Source organism: Bos indicus x Bos taurus, chromosome 1 (genome assembly GCF_003369695.1).
Source record: "Bos indicus x Bos taurus breed Angus x Brahman F1 hybrid chromosome 1, Bos_hybrid_MaternalHap_v2.0, whole genome shotgun sequence".
In the NCBI taxonomy this organism is placed as follows: domain Eukaryota; kingdom Metazoa; phylum Chordata; class Mammalia; order Artiodactyla; family Bovidae; genus Bos; species Bos indicus x Bos taurus.
This window is the reverse complement of record NC_040076.1, coordinates 34,025,676-34,047,466: the sequence shown is the minus strand read 5'-3', so window position 1 is coordinate 34,047,466 and position 21,791 is coordinate 34,025,676. Positions and strand designations below refer to the sequence as shown.

At 36.6% G+C, this 21,791-nt stretch overlaps 1 pseudogene; it reads left to right on the top strand.

Annotated features, from left to right (window-relative positions):
• The first annotated feature begins 5,763 nt into the window (after window positions 1-5,763).
• On the top strand, window positions 5,764-6,741 carry LOC113898550 (annotated as a pseudogene).
• Window positions 6,742-21,791: the final 15,050 nt, after the last annotated feature.

Genomic DNA, 21,791 nt, shown 5'->3' with positions numbered 1-21,791 from the left:
CACAATGATCTTGGTTCTTTCTAAGACAAACCATTCAACATCACATTGAAATCTATGCCTCACCCACTAATGCCAAAGAAGTGGAAATTGGTGAGTGGAATTGGAAATCTGTGAAGACTGACAACACTTTCTAGAGTAAACACACACACACAAAAAAAGAACCCCTTTTCCTCATAAACAATTGGAATAAAAAAGTAGGAAGTCAAGATTTACTTGGAATAACAGGAGTTTGACCTTGGAGTATGAAATGAAGCAGAGCATAGGCAAACAGACTTTTGGCAAGTGAACACACTGGTCATAGCATACACCCTTTTTCAACAATGCAAGAGAGAATGCTACACTTGGACGTTACCAGATGGTCAATACTGAAATCAAATTTCTTATGTTCCTTGCAGCCAAACATGGAGAATCTCTATACAGTCAACAAAAGCAAGACCTGGAGCTGACTGTGGCTCAGATCATCAGCTCTTATTGCAAAATTCAGGTTTAAATTGAAGACAGTGGAGAAAACCACCGGGCCATTCAGCTATAACCTAAGCCAAATCCCTATGATTATACGGTGGAGGTGACAAATAGATTAAAGGGATTAGTTCTGGTAGACAGAGTACCTGAAGATCTATGGATGGAGGTTTGTAATATAGTACAGGAGGCAGTGGCCAAAAATATCCCAAAGAAAAAGAAATATAAGAAGGCAAAGTGGTTGTCTGAAGAGACTTTATAAACAGCTGAGGAAAGAAGAGAAGTGAAAGCAAGGGAAAAAGGGAAAGATACACCAAACTAAATGCAGATTTCCAGAGAATAGTAAGGAAATATAAGGAGGATTTCTTCAATGAACAATGCAAAGAAATAGAGGAAAACAAAAGAATGTGAAAGTCTAGAGATCTCTTCAAGAAAACTGGAGGTATCAATGGAAACTTTCATGCAAGGATAGGCATGATAAAGGACAAAGATGGTAAGGACATAATAAAGGCTGAAAAGATTAAGACAAGGTGGTGAGAATACACAGAACTATACAATAACCAAGATAACCTAAAGCCAGATATCTTGTAGTGTGAAATCAAGTGAGGCTTAGGAAGCATTACTATGAACAAAGCTAGTGGAGGTGACAAGATTAGAGCTGAGCTATTTCAAATCCTAAAAGGTGATGCCGTTAAAGTGCTGAACTAAACACGCCAGCAAATTTGGAAAACTCAGCAGTGGCCACAGGACAAGAAAAGGTCAATTTTTATTTCAATCCCAAAGAAGGAAAATGCCAAAAAATGATCAAACTACCATACAATTGCATGCATTTCACAAGCTAGCAGGTTTTTGCTCAAAATCCTTCAAGTTAGATTTCAACAGTACATGAACCAAGAACCTTCAGATGTATAAGCAGGATTTAGAAAAGGCAGAGGAACCAAAAATCAAATTGTCAACATTCGTTGGAACATAGAGCAAAGGAATTCCAGGAAAACACCTACTTCTGCTTCATTGACCATGCTAAAGCCTTTGACTCTGTGGATCACAACTAACTGTGGAAAATTCTTAAGTAGATTGGAATACTACTACCTTATCTGTCTCCTGAGAAACCTGATATGTGGGTCAAGAAGCAACAGAATCAGACATGGAACAAGTGACTGGTTCAAGTTTGGGAAAGAAGTATGAGGGCTGTATATTGTCACCCTGATTATTTAACTTCTATGCAGAGTACTTCATGCAAAATGCTGGGCTAGATGAATTACAAGCTAGAATCAAGATTTCTATGGGGAAATATATATATATATATATATATATATATATAACTCAGATATGTGATGATACCACTCTAATGGCAGGTAGCAAAGAGGAACTAAAGAACCTCTTGATAGGGATGAAAGAGAGGAGTGAAAAAGCTGGCTTGAAACTCAGCATTCAAAAAACAAAATCATGGCATCTGGTCCCATCACTTCATGAAAAATAGCAGAGGAAGTGTAAGCAGTGACAGATTTACTTTTCTTGGGCTCCAAAATCACTGCATACAGTGATTGTAACATGAAATTAAAAGATGTCTGGTCTTGGAAGGGAAGCTATGAGCAACCTAGAGAGCTTATTAAAAAAACAGAGACATCAATTTGCCAACAAAGGTCTGTATAATCAAAGCTATGTTTTTTCCAATAATCATGTACAGATGCAAGAGTTGGACCATAAAGAAGGCTGAGCACCAAAGAACTGATACTTTCAAACTGTTGTGCATGGAGAATCCCGTGGACAGCAAAGAGATCAAACCAGTCAATCCTAAAGGAAATACACTCTGAATATTCATTGGAAGGACTGATGCTGAAGCTCCAATACTTTAGCCACTTGATGCAAAGAGCCAATTCAGTGGGAAAGATCCTGATGTTGGAGAAGATTAAGGAAAGGAGGAGAAGGGGGTGATAGAGGATGAGATGGCTAGATGGCATCATTGACCCAATGGACATGAGTTTGAGTAAACTCTAGGAGCTAGAGAAGGAAAAGAAAGTCTGGCTTGGTGCAGTCCATGGGATCACAAAGAGTCAGACACAACTGAACAACTGAAAAACAACAATGAACCATTAGATAGCAAAATTTGATAACATAGAATAAATGAATTCTTAGAAACCTATAATTTAACAAGACTGAATCAACACAAAACAGAAAATCTTATTCACAGACTGATTTTGAGTAGGTATAGTGAATCAGTACTCAAAAACCTCTCAATAAAAAAAAAAAAAAAAGTTCAGTGCCATATGCTTTACAGGTAATAATAATACCAAACATTCAAAGGAAAGTTAATACCAATCCTTTTCAAACTCTTCTGAAACACTGAAGAGGAGGGAAACCTGTTTGCAGATCAAGAAGCAACAGTTAGTTAAAACTGAACATGAAACAACAGACTAGTCCCAAATCGGGAAAGGAGTATGTCAAGGCTGTATATTGCCACCCTGTTTATTTAACTTATATGCAGAGTACATCATGAAAAATGCTGGGCTTAATGAAGCATAAGCTGGAATCAAGATTGCCAGGAGAAAAATCGATAACCTCAGATATGCAGATGACATCATCCTTATGGCAGAAAGCAAAGAACTAAAGAGCTCTTGATGAAAGTGAAAGAGGAGAGTGAAAAAGTTGACTTAAAATTCAATATTCAGAAAACTAAGATCATGGCATCCGTTCTTATCACTTCATGGCAAATAGATGGAGAAATGATGGAAACAGTGAGAGACTATTTTGGGCCGGGGGTAGGGGGTGGTGAACTGTGGTGTTGGAGAAGACTCTTGGGAATCCCTTGGACTGCAAAGAGATCCAACTAGTCCATCCTAAAGGAAATCAGTCCTGAATATTCATTGGAAGGACTGATGCTGAAGCTGAAACTCCAATACTCTGTCCACTTGATGCAAAGAACTAACTCATTTGAAAAGACCCTGATGCTGGGAAAGATCAGGCAGGAGAAGGGCATGACAGAGGATGAGATGGTTGGATGGCATCACTGACTCGATGGACATGAGTTTGAGCAAGCTCTGAAAGTTAGTTTACAGGGAAGCCTGGTGCTCTTCAGTCCTTGGTATCACAAAGAGTACGACACAACTCTTTTTTACTCTCCTCTTTCACTTTCATCAAGAGGCTCTTTAGTCCTTTGCTTTCTGCCATAAGCGCTTTCTCTTGATGTACTCTGCATATAAGTTAAATAAGCAGGGTGACAGTATACAGCCTTGACATACTCCTTTCCCGATTTTGAACCTGTCTGTTGTTCCATGTCCAGTTCTAACTGTTGCTTCTTGACCTGCATACAGATTTCTCAGGAGGCAAGTCAGGTGGTTTGATATTCCCATCTCTCTACGAATTTTCCACAGTTTATTGTGATCCACACAATCAAAAGCTTTGACATAGTCAATAAAGCAAAAGCAGATGTTTTCTGGAACTCTCTTGCATTTTTGATGTTCCAACAGATGTCAGCAATTTGAAATCTGGTTCCTCTGCTTTTTCTTAGTCCAGCTTGAACATCTGGAAGTTCATGGTTCACGTTCTGTTGAAGCCTGGCTTGGAGAACTTTGAGCATTACCTGACTAGTGTGTGAGATGTGTGCAATTGTGCAGTAGCTTGAGCATTCCTTGGCATTACCTTTCTTTGGGATTGGAATGAAAACTGACCTTTTCCAGTCCTGTGGCCACTGCTGAGTTTTCCAAATTCGCTGTTGGGTGCAACACTTTTACAGAATCACTTTTTAGGATTTGAAATAGCTCAACTGGAATTCCATTACCTCCACTAGCTTTGTTTGTAGTGACGTTTCCTAAGGCCCTCTTGAGTTCACATGCCAGGATGCCTGGCTCTAGGTGTGTGATCATACCATCATGGTTATCTGGGTCATTAATATCTTTTTTGTAAAGTTCTTCTGTGTATTCTTGCCACCTCTTCTTAATATCTTCTGCTTCTGTTAGGTCCATACCATTTCTGTCCTTTATTGTACCCGTCTTTGCAAACAGTATTATAAAGGGCTACTGATTCTAAAGTCTACCATTTACTTTTGTCTTCTTACCTCTATTTTATAGCTCTTGATAATGTGCAATTTAAATTTGTTTTAGTTTCTTTTCCTCTATATCTCTATATATAGGATTATCATTTAAATTAAATTACAGAGTACATATAGAGCATTTTGAATAATCATAGCAAGCATTCAATAAGCATTAGCCCTTATCACTATGCAGTTCCTAGTTAATACAAATTATAAAACTACTAATACATCTTCAAACATGGATGTGTGCTGTGCTTAGTCACTCAATCATGTCCAACTCTTTACGACCCCATGGACTGTTGCCCACCAGGTTCCTCTGTCCATGGATTCTCTAGTCAAGAATATTGGAGTGCATTGCCATGCCCTCCTTCAGGACATCTTCCCAACCCAGGGATTGAACCCAGGTCTCCCGCACTGCAGGCAGATTCTTTACTGTCTGAACCAACACAAATAGTCATATGATAAAACATGTTACAGAGATGGGCGGGCAGTGGGTCCGGGTCTGCAGGCTGGCCCTATGGGTGGTAGGCTATGGGTTGGGCCCTGTTCCCGGGTCTTGTGAGCTGGAGTTCCTGCTCTGCACAGCCACGCCCTCAAACCGGACTGAGCGCACCCTCTAGGCAGCCCTGAGGCATGGAGCTGGAAGGTCAGCCCAGCCAACTCGCCCATTTCACAGATTTGGAAATTCATCCTTAGGGATAGGATTTAACTTGTATCTCTAAGATACTTCAAGATAGAGACCAAATGGGACAGATGGACCAGCCTTTCCACTTCATCCCTCCAGTATGTTCATTCAACAAGTATTTATTAAGTACTTCCATGATCCAGGAGGCCTGGGTTCGATTCCTGGATTGGGAAGATTCCCTGGAGGAGAGCATGGCAACCTACTCCAGTATTCTTGCCTGGAGAATCCCTATGGACAGAGGAGCTTGGCGGGTTACAGTCCTTGTGGTTGAAAGAGTCGGACATGACTGAGTAACTAAGCACAGCACAGGGCAGGCAGGAAACCCTGGACACCTCTGCTACTGTGGCTAGGCCCACAGGGCCATGTGGATAGCTTTGTGCACATTGGTCAGGCTCCATTCAGTGGTCTGTCCACACAGACAATTCCAGAGACCCTGCTTGAGCTTGGAGCTGCCTCCCTATTTCCCACAGCTGGTGACTGGCCCAGTAGGCCTCACCTTTAGGTCTTTACCTCTAAGCTGCCCACTTGTGGGGCAAGGAGGGACAGGAACCATGCTGGCCCCTCACATTGCTGTGTTTTCCTAGGAGCCATGCAGGGCCAGAGGAGCCTGCGGCTGGGCCCTGCCTGCCTCTGCCTGCACCTGTGTCTGCTCCTGGGTTACAGGTGCCACTGCCCACCTCTGCTCCATGGCCTGATGCAGCGCCAGCGCTATGGCAAGGTCTGCCTCTGCTCCCTGCTCTACAACTCCTTCGGGGGCAGTGACACCGCCATGGACGCTGCCTTTGAGCCTATCTACTGGCTGGTGGACAACATGATCCGCTGGTATGGGGTGGCGTTCGTGCTGCTGGTGATTGTGCTGACCAGCTCCATTGTGGCCATCACCTACATGTGTGTCCTGCCTCTCATCCTCCAAACCTACTCCATGGCCTGGCTCTGCTGGCATTTCTTCTATAGTCACTGGAATCTGATTCTCATTTTCTATTCTAGTCTTCCATTTCTACTAGGCTATTACCACCCGACCTGGATACCCACCCCAGGGAAGGAATGATAGGACAACAGTCTCTATCTTTAAGAAGTGCATTAACCCCATGCCAGCCCGAACACACCACTGCAACATCTACAATAGCTATGGAAGCTGGGACCTTTTCCAGGAGGCTTATGCTGCCATCGAGACTTGCCACCAGACCCACCACCCATTTTCTCCTTCCAAGAAAGAGTGACTCACAAGAGTCTTGTCTACCTCTGGTTCCTGTGCAGTTCTGTGGCACTTGCCCTGGGTGCCCTAACTGTATGGCAGGCTGTGCTCATCAATCAAGGTGAGACTAACATCGAAAGGCACATCAACAAGAAGGAGCATCGGTGGCTGCAGGCCAAGAGCAGAGTTTTTAGGAATCATTACAACTATGGCTGCTTGGACAACTGGAAGGTATTCCTGGGTGTGGACACAGGAAGGCACTGGCTTACTCAGGTGTTGTTACCTTCCAGTCATTTGTCCCACGGGAACAGAATGAGCTGGGATCCCCTGCCCTGGGTGACTGCTCACTCAGCCTCTGTGATGGCAGTGTGAGCATGTGAGCCGGAGTGTGTCAGCCACAACTTGAATACCACCATGCTTCCTGTGTTGCCTCAAGGGCCTCCAAGGATAGCTTCTTGGGATCCTTGAGCCAAAAGAGCCAGTGGGCCTGCCCCAGGGTACCATGCGGGGACAGCTCAAGGACCGGTATCCTGGCCATTGCAGAAGCAAGGCACGATGTGGAGAAATCCTAGGACTGATGTCCCTTTACTCAGGCAAACAGAAGTTCCAGCCCCAGACTAGAGATCAGGCAGCTAGCAACCTTGCCAGGTTGACCCCGATCTCCTCCAGGTTACAGCACTGGGGTTGGCCACTACCTCTTCTACTTGCGGTCTGAGGAAACAGCTGAATGGTAGAGATGAGATTCTGGCTTCTCAACAGGGCAAAGATACCAGGCCTACTGCTGAGGTCACTGCCACTTCTTATGTGCTGCCGAAGGGAGCAAAAATAAAGGTATTTGATTTTATTAAAAAAAAAAAAATGTTACATAAGGAAGGATCACGCATAGTGTTGTGAATTTCATATATAAAATATGTATATCTTGTATATTTCAATGAAACTCTTCTATTAGTAGTTTTCTTCTACAAAGAGTAAAAATTCTAGAAATAAAATGAATGATTCTGGTTTGGCTTTTAAAATATGTTCATAAAATATGAAGATAAAGTTTCAAGACCACTTCTATAAATAAATATGATCTATCCACATCTAATTAATATACATTAATAATTGCTGGCACCTCTTGTATTGCTTGCTTGGCATTTTGTAGATATTTTCTAATTTAATCCTCCTAATGACCTTGTGATTTAGGTTTTACTACTCTAATTCATCATATGAAGCAATTGAATCCACAGGTTCTAGTGGATCTGTTATTCCAAGTCAAGTGTCACTGCCCGAGTGAAATGATAGGCCTGAACTTCTAGAAGTTCTCTCACTTGAATGCAAGTATTTGCTTGAAGACTTGATTTTTGGAAAGAAGACAGGAAAAGAAATTATAATAAAAAGTAATTATCCCCAATTTTCTCACCACATAGAAGCAAAGTAAAATTAGCCCGGGGTGACACTGATTCTGTTTCACCTATTGTTAACTCACTACTCTGTTTCTCAGTCTCTAAATTATTCTTATCTCAAAGAAAAATGTGTGTGGCAGGGGAGGTCAATTAAATCTTTGGAAGTAGCTCAGGTATGTGCCAGGGACTGTGCTTGGAATATCATAAACACATAACACAAGAAAACGTTGGGGGTAGTAGGAGGAGTTAGGGAGAAGAGAGGTGGGAATTGTAAAAGATGAGAAAATTGGCCTAAAGGCATTTCAAGTTGAGTTGTCTTAACTCCAAAACGTATACTTGGAAATGAGAATTTGTTCCTTCCATTTAACTAAGTCAAGGAGTTTCTTTTCTATGAAATATCTTTGCCTAGTTCAAATTTGCTTAATTTAGTGTTAGTTACTTAGATGGTAAACTTCAAGAAAGCATAGGATTTTTTTTTTAATTAACTTTCTGGCCCTACAGACCCTTATTTTAAAACAAATAATGAACAAAACTAATTTTGATTATTATTAATTTATAGCCACATCCCTTCATTAAACATTAGCAGAATAAATACATTCATTTCTGAGTTAAACTCTGGTGTCCTAAACAAACACTAAAATGTATTAAATATTTTTTACATTATCTGCCTAGTTAATATATTTTGTCATTAAATTTAACTTAAATACATTAATATGTAGGTGTATGAAACATATTCAATGATTGCTTATAAATTTAATGAAAAAATAGATTAAAAGTCATTGCTTAGAGTAATTCTTCAAAAATTGCAAAGATATCACAAAAGATGAGGTGTTACTTTTAAAGAAGATCAACTAAAATATTATCAATGAAACAAATTCCCTGTAAGAACAGCTTACAATGGCAGTTTAGGATTAAATTGTCCTCATTATGAAGGATTTGCAGTAGGAAGCTGAGTTATTTCTAGACTGAGTACAATAGGGATGCAGCAGGACATGAACCTTAAGCAGCAGCCAAAATGACTGTGGATAACAGTTAACTTTGTTGCAGTAATTTACAACTATAGGACCAATATTTCAAGTATGGCATTGAATTATATTTATCATACTTCTTGCTTCTGAAAAAAATCTAAGTAAATGAGAGCTTAAAACTGTAGTACACTATTATATATGGGTTTACAACTATTTCCCCCATTATACATTTTTAAATAATACTTAAAAAACAACAACAACTATCATTTCCTTACCTCCCCTACCTTAAAGTGATTCTCATTATATTTTTGGCTCATTTCTTCTTAGATGTCAAGAAAAATTCAAAAGAGGGGTAGATTAATGACCTACATTATTAGCTTAATACATATTTGTAAAATAAGTGAATGAACAAACTGGTACTAGAATTTTTAGGATAATAATTTTAAATGGATACATTATTTTCAAAATGAAATTTGAGCTTCAAATTTGTAACTATTTTAATATTTAAAATTCTTGGCTCAGCAAAGCATCCGCCTGCAATGCAGGATATGCAGGTTCAATCCCTGGGTTGGGAAAATCCCCTGGAAGAGGTCATGGCAACCTACTCCAGTATTCTTCCTTGAAGAATCACATGGATGGAAGAGCCTGGCAGACTACAGTCCATAGGGTCACAAAGAGTCAGACATGACTGAAGTGACTGAGTACACATGCATGCTGTTATTTTCAAGATGAAATCTGAGCTACAAATCTGTGAATATTTTAATATTTAAAATACTTATTCCTGTAACATCAATATAACATGTTATCACAACTTTTTTTCCAAGAGAAGAAAAAAAATCAAGTTAGATTTAGTAAGCCAAAAATAGTGAAGAACGCTGTGTATGCTCATAGAAAGAGGAACCTCTCTTTGTTGTTGCTGTTTTTCATTCATTTGTTTTGCTATTGGAGTATAATTGCTTTACAATATTGTATTAGTTTCTACTGTACAACAAAGTGAATCAGCTATATGTATACATATATCCTACCCCTCTTGAACCTCCCTCTTACCCCCACATACCACACCTCTAGGTCATCACAGAGCACTGAGCTCCTGCTATACACCACAGCTCTCCACTAGCTAGCCATTTTACACATGGTAGTGTATATATGTCAGTGCTACTCTCTCAATTCTTCCCACCCTCCCCTTTTCCCACTGTGTCCACAAGTCCTTTCTCTACATACTTCCCTGCAAATAGGTTCATCAGCAATCCCACTACCGAGCATATACCCTGAGAAAACCATAGTTCAAAAAGATACATGTATCCCAGTGTTCACTGAAGCACTGTTTACATAAGCTAGGACGTGGAAGCAAACTGAATGCCCATCAACCAATGAATGGATGAAGTTCTTGACATACATACAATTGGAATATTACTCAACCATATAAAAGGAACGAAATTGGATCATTTGTAGTGATGTGGATGAACTTACAGTTTGTCACACAGAGTGAAGTAAGTCAGAAAAAGAAAAACAAATATTATATATTGATGCATCTCTTTTCATTTTTTAACATGTTTTTTCCCTTTACCTGGCTGTCTATGTAAGATGACTTAGCACCTATGTAAACTTTGGAGAGAGTTCAACAATTTTTAGTTTAAAAAAATAAGGGAGAAAAAAAAATACATTCTTACATAAAAATCATCTTTGTTCTCCCCAAAATGATTTTTATTATTTTACATAAATGAATTTTATTTTATTTTATTTTTTAACTTTACAATATTGTATTGGTTTTGCCATATATCAACATGAATCCACCACAGGTATACACGTATTCCCCATCCTGAACCCTCCTCCCTCCTTCCTCCCCATACCATCCCTCTGAGTCGTTCCAGTGCACCAGCCCCAAGCATCCAGTATTGTGCATTGAACCTTGACTGGTGACTCGTTTCATATATGATGTAAAAGAATGAAACTAGAACACTTTCTAACACCATACACAAAAATAAACTCAAAATGGATTAAAGATCTAAACGTAAGACCAGAAACTATAAAAGTCCTAGAGGCATAAATGAATTTTTAAATGCCACATAGATTTCCTTTTACCTAGAATCAGTAAGACTCATCCTCCTTGAGGGAAAATCCTTTCCATTTGGAAAATTTGTGATAATATTAAGGTTTTAATAGTACTGAATAAAACTAATCAGAGATAAATTCATAGAAATAGGACCAATAATATATGTGAAACGATATAAGTAAGTTATGATAAAATTGTAAGAGACTATTGATAAAAAGAAACACAAAAGAGAGAATATAAAAGTTGCACTAAAAGTGAAATGATAGACCAACAGATTAATTTCAGATTTTTTGACACTAATGGAAGACAGAGATTGAATGGAAAGGGAAAATAGGCATCAACCTAAATTTGCTTACATAGCAAAACTATATATTAATAATGAGTAAAATAGTGCTATATCTAACAAACAACAGTTAGTGTTATCCACAAATAATTTTCCCCTATAGAAATATTTAAAGTATATATTTCAGGAAGGAAAAAAATATTATTCCAGAAGAATGGTCTAAGATGTATGAAAGTACAGTGATAAAAAAAGTGGTTTGGGTAAAATGAAATAAAAGTGCCATGTGAACATGAAGACACCATCTGAAAGCCAAGGAGAGAGGTTAGAACAGATCTTTCCTTTAAGAGCTCCCAAAACGAAAGAGCTATTAACAACCCTAATGACACTTTGATTGTGGATATCTTGCTTTCAAAACCATATGCTAAGTCATTTCAGTCATGTCGACTTTTTGCAGCCCTATGGACCACAGCCTGCCAGACTCCTCTGTCCATGGGATTCTCCAGGCATGAATATTGGAGTGGTTTGCTGTGCCTTCCTCCTGTACATCTTCCTGACCCAGGGATCCAACCCATGTCTCTTATATCGCCTGCATTAGAACGTGGGTTCTTTGTCACTAGCGCCAAAACTGTGAGACAACAAATTTTTGTTATTTAAACCAGCCAGATATTTTAAATTTTTAAAAATCTAAATAAAAGTTATCTGTATAATAATAACATCAAATGTATTGGATTACAAAACAGAAAGTAAAATCATGAACAGAATAATCTATAAAAACAGATTAGAGTTGAAAAAGTGAAAGAGTCCCAAGGTAAAAGAAACATTTTCAATTGTTATATAAAATTAGAGGGATAAAGTTCTTAAAAAGTGGGGCAATGATTAAACACTAAGTAAGTTGAAGAAATAAGTCAAAATATATCAGTTATCAAAGGACTAAACTTGTTGGTTAAACAAAAGTATGGAAAACCCAAATGGAAAATCAAATAACATCCCACAGTATGCTATTTACAAATAACATACATAAAACATAAACAGCCTCAAATTTTCAAATATATATAAATAGGAAAGTGAGAGTCACTACACAATGTTCAATTAATTAGGGTTATATAGCAATTGTGAGAGAAGGCAATGGCACCCCACTCCAGTACTCTTGCCTGGAAAATCCCACGGACAGAGGAGCCTGGAGGGCTGCAGTCTATGGGGTCATTGAGAGTCGGACACGACTGAGCGACTTCACTTTGACTTTTCACTTTAATGCATTGGAGAAGGAAATGGCAACCCACTCCAGTGTTCTTGCCTGGAGAATCCCAGGGACGGGGGAGCCTGGTGGGCGGCCGTCTATGTGGTCGCACAGAGTCGGACACGACTGAAGCAACTTAGCAGCAGCAGCAATTGTGTTCTTGTTTACACCTAACAAAACAGAAGTCTTAGATTAAAAGTAGGGCTACATGTGCCACATATAAAATAGGGATGGCTGAAGTAGTTCCCCCTCCCACTTTTATACACTTAAACTTCCAATTTTGATATAAAAAATGATTTTTCTTCAAATTTCTCTAGGATCAGGATTCTTCTTTCTCATCTCTCAGTCACACTTGGATACAGTCTTCATCTTCCTGGTCCAAGAAAGTGACATTTTGTGTCTCATGTTGTAGGCTAGAAAAGGGATAAACAGGGCAAAAGTTCTATGCCAACTATAGGGAACAACTGACAAACATTCAGAAAACTAAGATCATGGCATCAGGTCCCATCACTTCATGCCAAATAAATGGGGAAACAGTGGAAACAGCGGCTCACGTAATTTTTTGGGGCTCCAAAATCACTGCGGATGGTGATTGCAGCCATGAAATTAAAAGATGCTTACTCCTTGGAAGGAAAGTTATGACCAATCTAGATAGCATATTCAAAAGCAGAGACATTACTTTGCCAACAAAGGTCCGTCTAGTCAAGGCTATGGTTTTCCCAGTGGTCATATATGGATGTGAGAGTTGGACTATAAAGAAAGCTGAGCACCGAAGAATTGATGCTTTTGAACTGTATTGTTGGATAAGACTCTTGAGAGTCCCTTGGATTTCAAGGAGGTCCAACCAGTCCTTCCAAAAGGAGATCAGTCCTGGGTGTTCATTGGAAGGACTGATGTTGAAGCTGAAACTCCAATACTTTGGCCACCTGATGTGAACAGCTGACTCATTTGGAAAGACCCTGATTCTGGGAAAGATTGAGGGCAGGAGGAGAAGTGGATGACAGAGGATGAGATGGTTGGATGGCATCACCAACTCAATGGACATGAGTTTGGGTAAACTCTGGGAATTGGTGACAGACAGGGAAGCCTGGCGTGCTGCGGTTCATGGGGTCGCAAAGAGTCAGACATGACTGAGTGACTGAACTGAACTGAATTATAATGAGATATTTCAACATTCATTTCTTAAAATCTGAGAAGTAAGACGACAAAAATATGTTTACTTTTATAAATAAATATATATTTAAATATTTGAACAAAAGAACTGCCAAACTAAGTTAAAAGACATATGTATCACACTGAAACCAACAATTGAGGAATATTATTAAGAGCATAGAGCATATCTACACAAACTGGCCACCTACGAAGATTTAAACAAGCTACCAAGAAAATTTTAAAAAGTCAGTGTCAATAGAATCTTAAATAAAATGCAAATTAACATAATGATAAATTTATTAAATATTATAAATGCATATACTTATAAGTAAATCTCTTTTAAATATCTAACATAACAAAAAAGATCATTATAGAAATGGAAATAGTAAGAAATGAGTGTATGTATATATAAAACTTCCTTGGTGGCTCAGACAGTAAAGAATCTGCCTACAATGAAGGAGACTTGGATTTGATCCCTGGGGTCAGGAGGATCCCCTGGAGAAGGAAATGGCAACCCATTCCAGTATTCTTGCCTGGAGAATCCCAATGAACACAGGAACCTGGCAGGCTACATTGGATGAGGTTGCCGAATCAGACATGACTGAGCGGCTAAGCATAATACTCAAAGTGAAAGTTTATCTGCTAGTGAGAAAAAAAAAAAGTGCACATTCTTAGAAAATCTGTATAACCAATCTTAAATTAGGAAGAAATGAACTTCAAACACTCCTTAAACAAATAAGTAAGCTAACTGAATCAGTTTTTTCAAATGTTCCAAAAAGCAAATTCCAGGACAAATATGTTTATGAGTAGTTTCTTTGAAATTCTAAGAAGAGACAATTAAAATGAAGAAATACTTTCCAACATATTCTGTGAGGTTGTATATCTTCATTATTAATTTTAGATAAGAAGATGATGGAAGAGTAAAGTATAGGGTACTTCTTTTTATAAATATAGATGTAAAACTCCTAAACAAAATATTAGTTAACTTAATCTAGCAGTGCATATGTTGATGCTATAGCATAACTATGGTTGATTTATCCAGAATTGCAAGGGTGGTGTATCACTAAAAATCTGTAAATGTGATTACAAATGGGTAATTCAATAAATACAGGCATATCATTATTAATTCAAATTTTATCCATGAAAAGAACTATTAGTAAGCTAGAATCATCTTTAATTTAATAAAAAATAAGCCACAGGAAAATAATTTTTAATATTGAAAGCTTAAAAGTGTTCTATTTAAAATCATAGGCAACATAAGGATAACAACACAATTTTTTATCTTTGTATTGAAAAACATTCCCAATGCAATAAGATAAGAAAAAAATAACTTTATAAAGATTAGAAGGAAAGAAATGAATTGGTATTATTCATATATGATATATTTGTGTAGAAGCTACAAAAATATTCATAAAAATATTAAAATTGAAAGAGGTATTAAGAAAGTTGCTGAGTGTAGCATTAATGCAAAAATATTTATTGTATTTTTTAAAAACTAAAATATTGATAGAACACATTCAAACAGAATATTGATACATCAGATATCATTTGCAATGGTGATCTCTGTTAATCTCTGTCAATGTCATCTCTGTCAATCTAAAATACAGAAAGATATTTTCACAGAAAATTACAAAGTTCATTATGAGGCATAAACAGAAAACACACATTTTTCTCAATACGGATCTATTTAAATTGTTATAATATTTTTATCAGAATTTTTGTAAAATCTGTATGGAATTACAAGGCCCAAGAGTAACTGAAAGGTTCCTGAAAAAGAAGAGTGAGTTTGGATGATCTTTATCAAATACCAGGGTTTATTAGAAAACTAATATATTTAAGTTAATGTGGTCCTGAAACAGGAATAGACAAACTAGATTTAACACATCCATTGATTGGAGAACATGAAATATATGACAGAAGACACATGGCAGTCATTAATAAATAATTGAGGAAAGAAGAGACTAGTTAATTAATGGTTCTGGGACAATTAGTTATTCATATATTAAAAAAAATGAAATTAGCTCATGAGATCTATAACAGTCAACTTCAAATAAAGACTTAAGGAAAACAAAAACTTCAAAACCTTTAAAAGAAAAAATAATTTTTTATTGACTTTGGCATAAAATGCTATTCAAACTGAAGAAGAGTTTATTTAGAACATGAACCAAACAAGAAAAGCAAATGAAAGATCCTCATTACTAATTAGGAATATGCAAAATTAAGAACTAAAGTAAGAAAATTTTTTATTCGTAAGACTAGCGATGTCTGACAATACCAAAAATGCTGGGAATATAGAACATAGGGAACTGTGTATATTTTCTAGTGGAAAATCCTGATGCAATTATATTGGAAGCAAATTTGGCATGATCTTATAAAATGATGTGTGCAAATACTAAAAACCAGATACTCCACTTCTAGACTAAACTTTTGCAAATATGCCATAGAAAACACATATAAGAATATTCAAAATAACATTATATCAACAAAAATGTAAATTGCCCCAAAATATAGGAAACTATATAAATAAATCAATGTATTTATATTGAAATAATATTATATAACAATGGCAACAAATTTATAAAACTCCATAGGCGTAACATGGATAAAATTTAGAAATACAATGTTGAATGGTAAATGAAAATATCAAAAACTTTTTAAAGTATTAAAACACTTTTAAAAATCTCAAAGTAAATAAAATTAATGTACCTTATATAAGAATTCATGCATATAATAATTACATACCTATAGCATATGAGCAAAATTCCAAATTTTAAAAAAATTCAAAAGATTAATTCTCAATACAGTGAGAATTAATTCTTACTGATTTATTCTCACTACAGTGACAATGGAATGGGGAAGAGTAAGGTAGCAGTAATGTTTGTGGTTTCAATGATATCTGTTTTATTCTACTTTTAATGTACAAATTTGTTACATGCATTTTTATGGATCAAATAATACATGATTGTTCTTATATTTCAAAAAGCAAAACAAAACCTGGTATCAATTATAGCTGCTTTTTTTTTAATCACAGAGATCTATTACTGAGCTATATTCAGAAAACAATGGTTAGGAAAATGATATTATATTATGCCATTAGTAACAGGTGACAGCTCATTTATTTTGTAAGAATTATAGATTTATTTAAGATTAATAGAATGCACACATAAATGGAGAGAAAGAGAAACAGCAAGACAGTTTGAGACTGCTTTTCAGTTAAATTTCAGCTTCAAATTATAATCCCCACATTAATATCCTATGTCACTTGGTCAAAGTTGCTGATTCTGACTACTGAGTTAGAAGCAAAAAGAATGCTCCTTCCCAAACAAAAGTTCCCCAAGTCTGAGCAAAATGTCCAAATCATCTATTTCACATTGATGTGCTTTTTAAAACTTTTCAAATCAAGGTCACTTCTTTGTTCCACATTTAAAGAGCTGATGAAATATATTCTAATAGATTCATATCATAAATCTCTAGTGTCTAAGTAGACCTGAAGAAACATCTATCTGTCCTGATCAGTATCTCCAGAGGCTATTATATTCCCATTAAAAAAAAATATATTGTCATCTGTGTAGAGCCCATCTCAGTCTCTAGCTTGTCAGTTCAAGAACATTAGAATGCCTATTTAGTTATGCTCATTAAGATGTATATCTTTTATGCCTTGTGATAACTATTAATATTCAAAAAACATAGGGAAAAGCATAAGGCAAGTGCTTAAACTAGAGAATACAACTATTCCAAACATTTGGAGCTTCCCAATTACTACTGGACCCTATTTCCATCTGGCAACTCAGGGTTATATCACACCATAATGCCATTTTGAGACTCAAGTAAGCAGCGTCAATCTAACTGCTATTTGCAGGATGACTTTGTAGTCCTAGAGGATTGCACGATACGGATGATTGCTCCTTAGAGGAATAACTGTTGACAGGGCTGGTGAAACAACTCACGAATGATGAACTGAGAAAGTGCCCAACTGTTCATGCAGACCTGTAAAAGTGCCACAGCACAACCTCAGGAAGGATTACAGCAATTTTCCCATGTCCTATTATTTGTCTCTGAATGAAATTGACAGAGATGCACAGCATCACTAGACATCGTCTACGTGTACATTTCACACATCCTGATCCTTTAACATCATTGACTTTAAGAAATGTCATCAAACAGAGCTATCAAAATCTTGAAGCTCTCTATTATACCTTGAACAGGGATCAATTTCCTCTGTCACAAAATTAATGACTAAAAACAACTCTAATAATGTTTAAAATGAATGAAGAATTTGCCAAGAGTTCAACACTGTATTAATACTTCTGTCTAACCTTCTATTCCCAAGGCTGATAGCATGCACAAAGACTTTGACTAGGACTTGCAACACACAATTAAAAAAAAAAAATCAATCTGACCATCTGTGTGAATTTATGTAAATATAAGCATATAATAGGCATACCTTGAGTAGCTGTAATCAAAGAAAACCTTTTACATAGTAATCTAAAAATAATATATTGTTAAAAAAGAACGTAGTTCATTCTTCTGCAGGTAGTACTGTCCCTGGTAATGATAGTGACAGCATTTACAAAAGGGAAAATATGATGCAGTTGAGAAAAAGAATTAATATACACTCAAGAATGGGATCATTTACTATTTAACAGAGCATTCCCATTCTATTGATGTCTTTGACATATTACCACTATAAACTGTTCATCATATTTGCTCAAATACCATGCCGTATACCTTAGTAGTTTAAAATTCGGCAGTTAAATAACATCAACAGTATATGAGCAAACTTTTATTTCCCTCCTTGTCCTATATATTGTACCATCTGTCTCATTTACTTTTCATGTGCTGCTCATCTATTTTTTGGCCATTAATAGGTTACTTTATTCATCCATGTGTATCATTCATTAGCTACTACTTCTACGATTATTATCATTATTGTTGTTGTAAGAGCACTTAACATGATATCTGTTCCCTTAACACATTTTTAAATGCATAATATAGTATGTTAAACTATGGACACAATGTTGTATAGCAGATCTCTAGAACTCATTCATCTTGTATATTAAAACATTAATGTCTGTCAAACAGCAACTCTCCACATCCCACTTTGTCTTCACTGTTCCCCAAATCACAGTGATGTCCTTGTGTTTACCACGTTCTTTGTTCTTTTCTCCATTTTATCTACTCTGCTTCTTAGAAAATATATAGATTTTTATTTTATTTTTACTCCCAATTCCTGATAAAATCATTTCAATTCTATATGTGGATAGTCAAAAAATAAAATAAAATCATTATCTAGTAAAATGATTTTATTTTATGCCCATTAGAAAAACACTTCATAGTATCAATGTTTTAGGAGTTCCATTCAGTTCAGTTCAGTCGCTCAGTCGTGTCCGACTCTTAGCGACCCCATGAATCGCAGCACGCCAGGCCTCCCTGTCCATTACCAACTCCTGGAGTTTACTCAAACTCATGTCCATTGAGTCGGTAATGCCATTCAGCCATCTCATCCTCTGTCGTCCCCTTCTCCTTCTGTCCCCAATCCCTCCCAGCATCAGAGTCTTTTCCAATGAAGTCAACTCTTCTCATGAGGTGGCCAAAGTACTGGAGTTTCAGCTTTAGCATCATTCCTTCCAAAGGACACCCAGGGCTGATCTCCTTTAGAATGGACTGGTTGGATCTCTTTGCAGTCCAAGGGACTCTCAAGAGTCTTTTCCAACACCACAGTTCAGAAGCATCAATTCTTTGGCGCTCAGCTTTCTTCACAGTCCAACTCTTGCATCCATACATGACCAATGGAAAAACCATAGCCTTGACTAGACGGACTTTTGTTGGCAATGTAATATCTCTGCTTTTGAATATGCTATCTAGGTTGGTCATAACTTTTCTTCCAAGGAATACCTCTCTGCTAAAGAAGAACTAATTTATTATGCTATCTAATACCTTTCTTGTAATCCAGCCTGTCAAATTAGGTTCTATATCTAAATTAAGGTTCTGCTTGTTGTTCTTATTGATTTTAGTGTGATCTTAATCTCTCCTGTTATTTAAATCTTTTAAACAAAATGAAACAATGATGTTTAATAACCAGCAAAACCCTAAGAAAATTTAGCATTTGGATGAAGAAGACCTAGTCTCCAGCAGGATGAGATAACAGAATAAGAATGGCCACAGATGCATCTCAATGGGAAAATTTTTAATGTTCTTTTATTTTGTTTTGATTCTTTTTAATTAAAAATTAGTATTTTATTATTTGCTATACCTTGTGGCATGTAGGAATCTTAGTTCCCTGACCAGGGATACTTGTGTTCCCCTCTATGGAAATGTGGAACTCTAACCACTGGACCACCAAGTGAAAATGAAAATCGCTCAGTCGTGTCCAACTCTTTATGACCCCATGAACTATACAGCCCATGGAATTCTCCAGACCAGAATACTGGAGTCGGCAGCCTTTCCCTTCTCCTCTGGACCACCAGGGAAGTCTCTTTTGTTTTGGTTCTTAACCAAAATTTCAAATGACAGTGAAGGCTAATTCTGTATTATTGATTTGTTGATGATGGTTTTACTAAACGTAATTCATTAAAATTCATCCTAAAGTTGTTTTTCAGCAGGTTTTATGTGATAATGCATATTCAGTTATATTTATGTAAGTGCATTTGAAACATTTTAAAAAGCATATAGCTTAAAAGTATGGAACATTCAAGAACTTAATACAGAAATTTTTACTTATTTTCAAAAGGAAACATAATTCTTATTACTACATAACCCCTTGGGTAAAAAATTAAAATGTATTACAAATACCCTTCTGTTCCCATTTGAGAGAAAGACTGAATCAAACACATTTGAAAATAAAAGACGTTAGTCAAGATAGACATTCTTTCTTTTAAACTATTTCTTAAAACATAACCTAGGTGATTACATTTAAGAAATTTCTTCTTTTTCTTGATATAGTATTTTGACATACTCGTCTATGAAAATAGGGCATGCAGATGAAGTTTCTTATTTGGAACACGATTTATGATGAAAATATATAGGTCCACACATATTTACATATATGGATTATGTTCTAACATCTCCACTTAGAAATCCATGTTCATCAATGTGAGTAAAAGTGTTCGACTCTTTGTGACCCCATGAACTGTAGCCTGCCAGGTTCCTCTACCCATGGAATTTTCCAGGCAAGAATACTGGAGTGGGTTGCCATTTCCTTCTCCAGAGCATCTTCCTGATCCAGAAATTGAACAGTGGTCTCCTGAATTGCAGGCAGATTCTTTATCATTTGAGCCACCAAGGGAACTGTTTTATATTATTAAATATAAAACATTTACTGTTCAAGCTGCCAGGGAAGCTGTATTATATTATAAAATTATTAAACATATATTTCTCAATCAACTATAATTTAATGATATATTTATTTATTAATAGTGACAGGACAGACTTGGCTTAATCATGCTCAAGTATTCAATTGGTAAATTCAGTATACTGCACATTTATTAGAACAATGCATTTAACCATAAATACTTTTTTCTGTAACTTTCTATGTTTGGGATTACTGTATATGCTTCCAGCAAACATAGAGGGACAAACATCTTGCAGTATTCTTATGTCTGTTATAATAACAATAATCTTTAAAATATTCAACTAAATACATTTATTATGTGTGTTATAATTTAGCACATGATAAGTTTTCTATAATTATTAGATACACATAATTGAAATAAAACTGACAGTAATAAAAAAACTGTGATCCTTGTTTTGCTTGTGAAAATTTAGTTGGTCATGATAGCACTAATTGGAGAAGGCAATGGCACCCCACTCCAGTACTCTCGCCTGGAAAATCCCATGGACGGAGGAGCCTGGTAGGCTGCAATCCATGCTAAGGGTCGGACACGACTGAGCAACTTCACTTTCACTTTTCACTTTCACGCATTGGAGAAGGAAATGGCAACCCACTCCAGTGTTCTTGCCTGGAGAATCCCAGGGACGGGGGAGCCTGGTGGGCTGCCGTCTATGGGGTCGCACAGAGTCGGACATGACTGAAGTGACTTAGCAGATAGCACTAATTCATTATGACTATAAACTATTTATCTGCAAAATTAAAATTAAGTAGATGAAACACTTTTATTGTTGAATGTAGGAAATACATTCCTGTAACACTGTCAAAAGTATATTTACAAGGCCTGAATTTTGGAGCCAGAGAGGCATTTTTTTAAACTTTGCATCTGCTACTTACATATACTACAATTTTAAGTCAAAGTGGGAATTTCAAGACCTTGAAATCAGTCAAAGTATGTAGTGTAGATTAATATGAAATTATATGAAAAAAATCTACATAAAGGACCAAGAAAGTAAC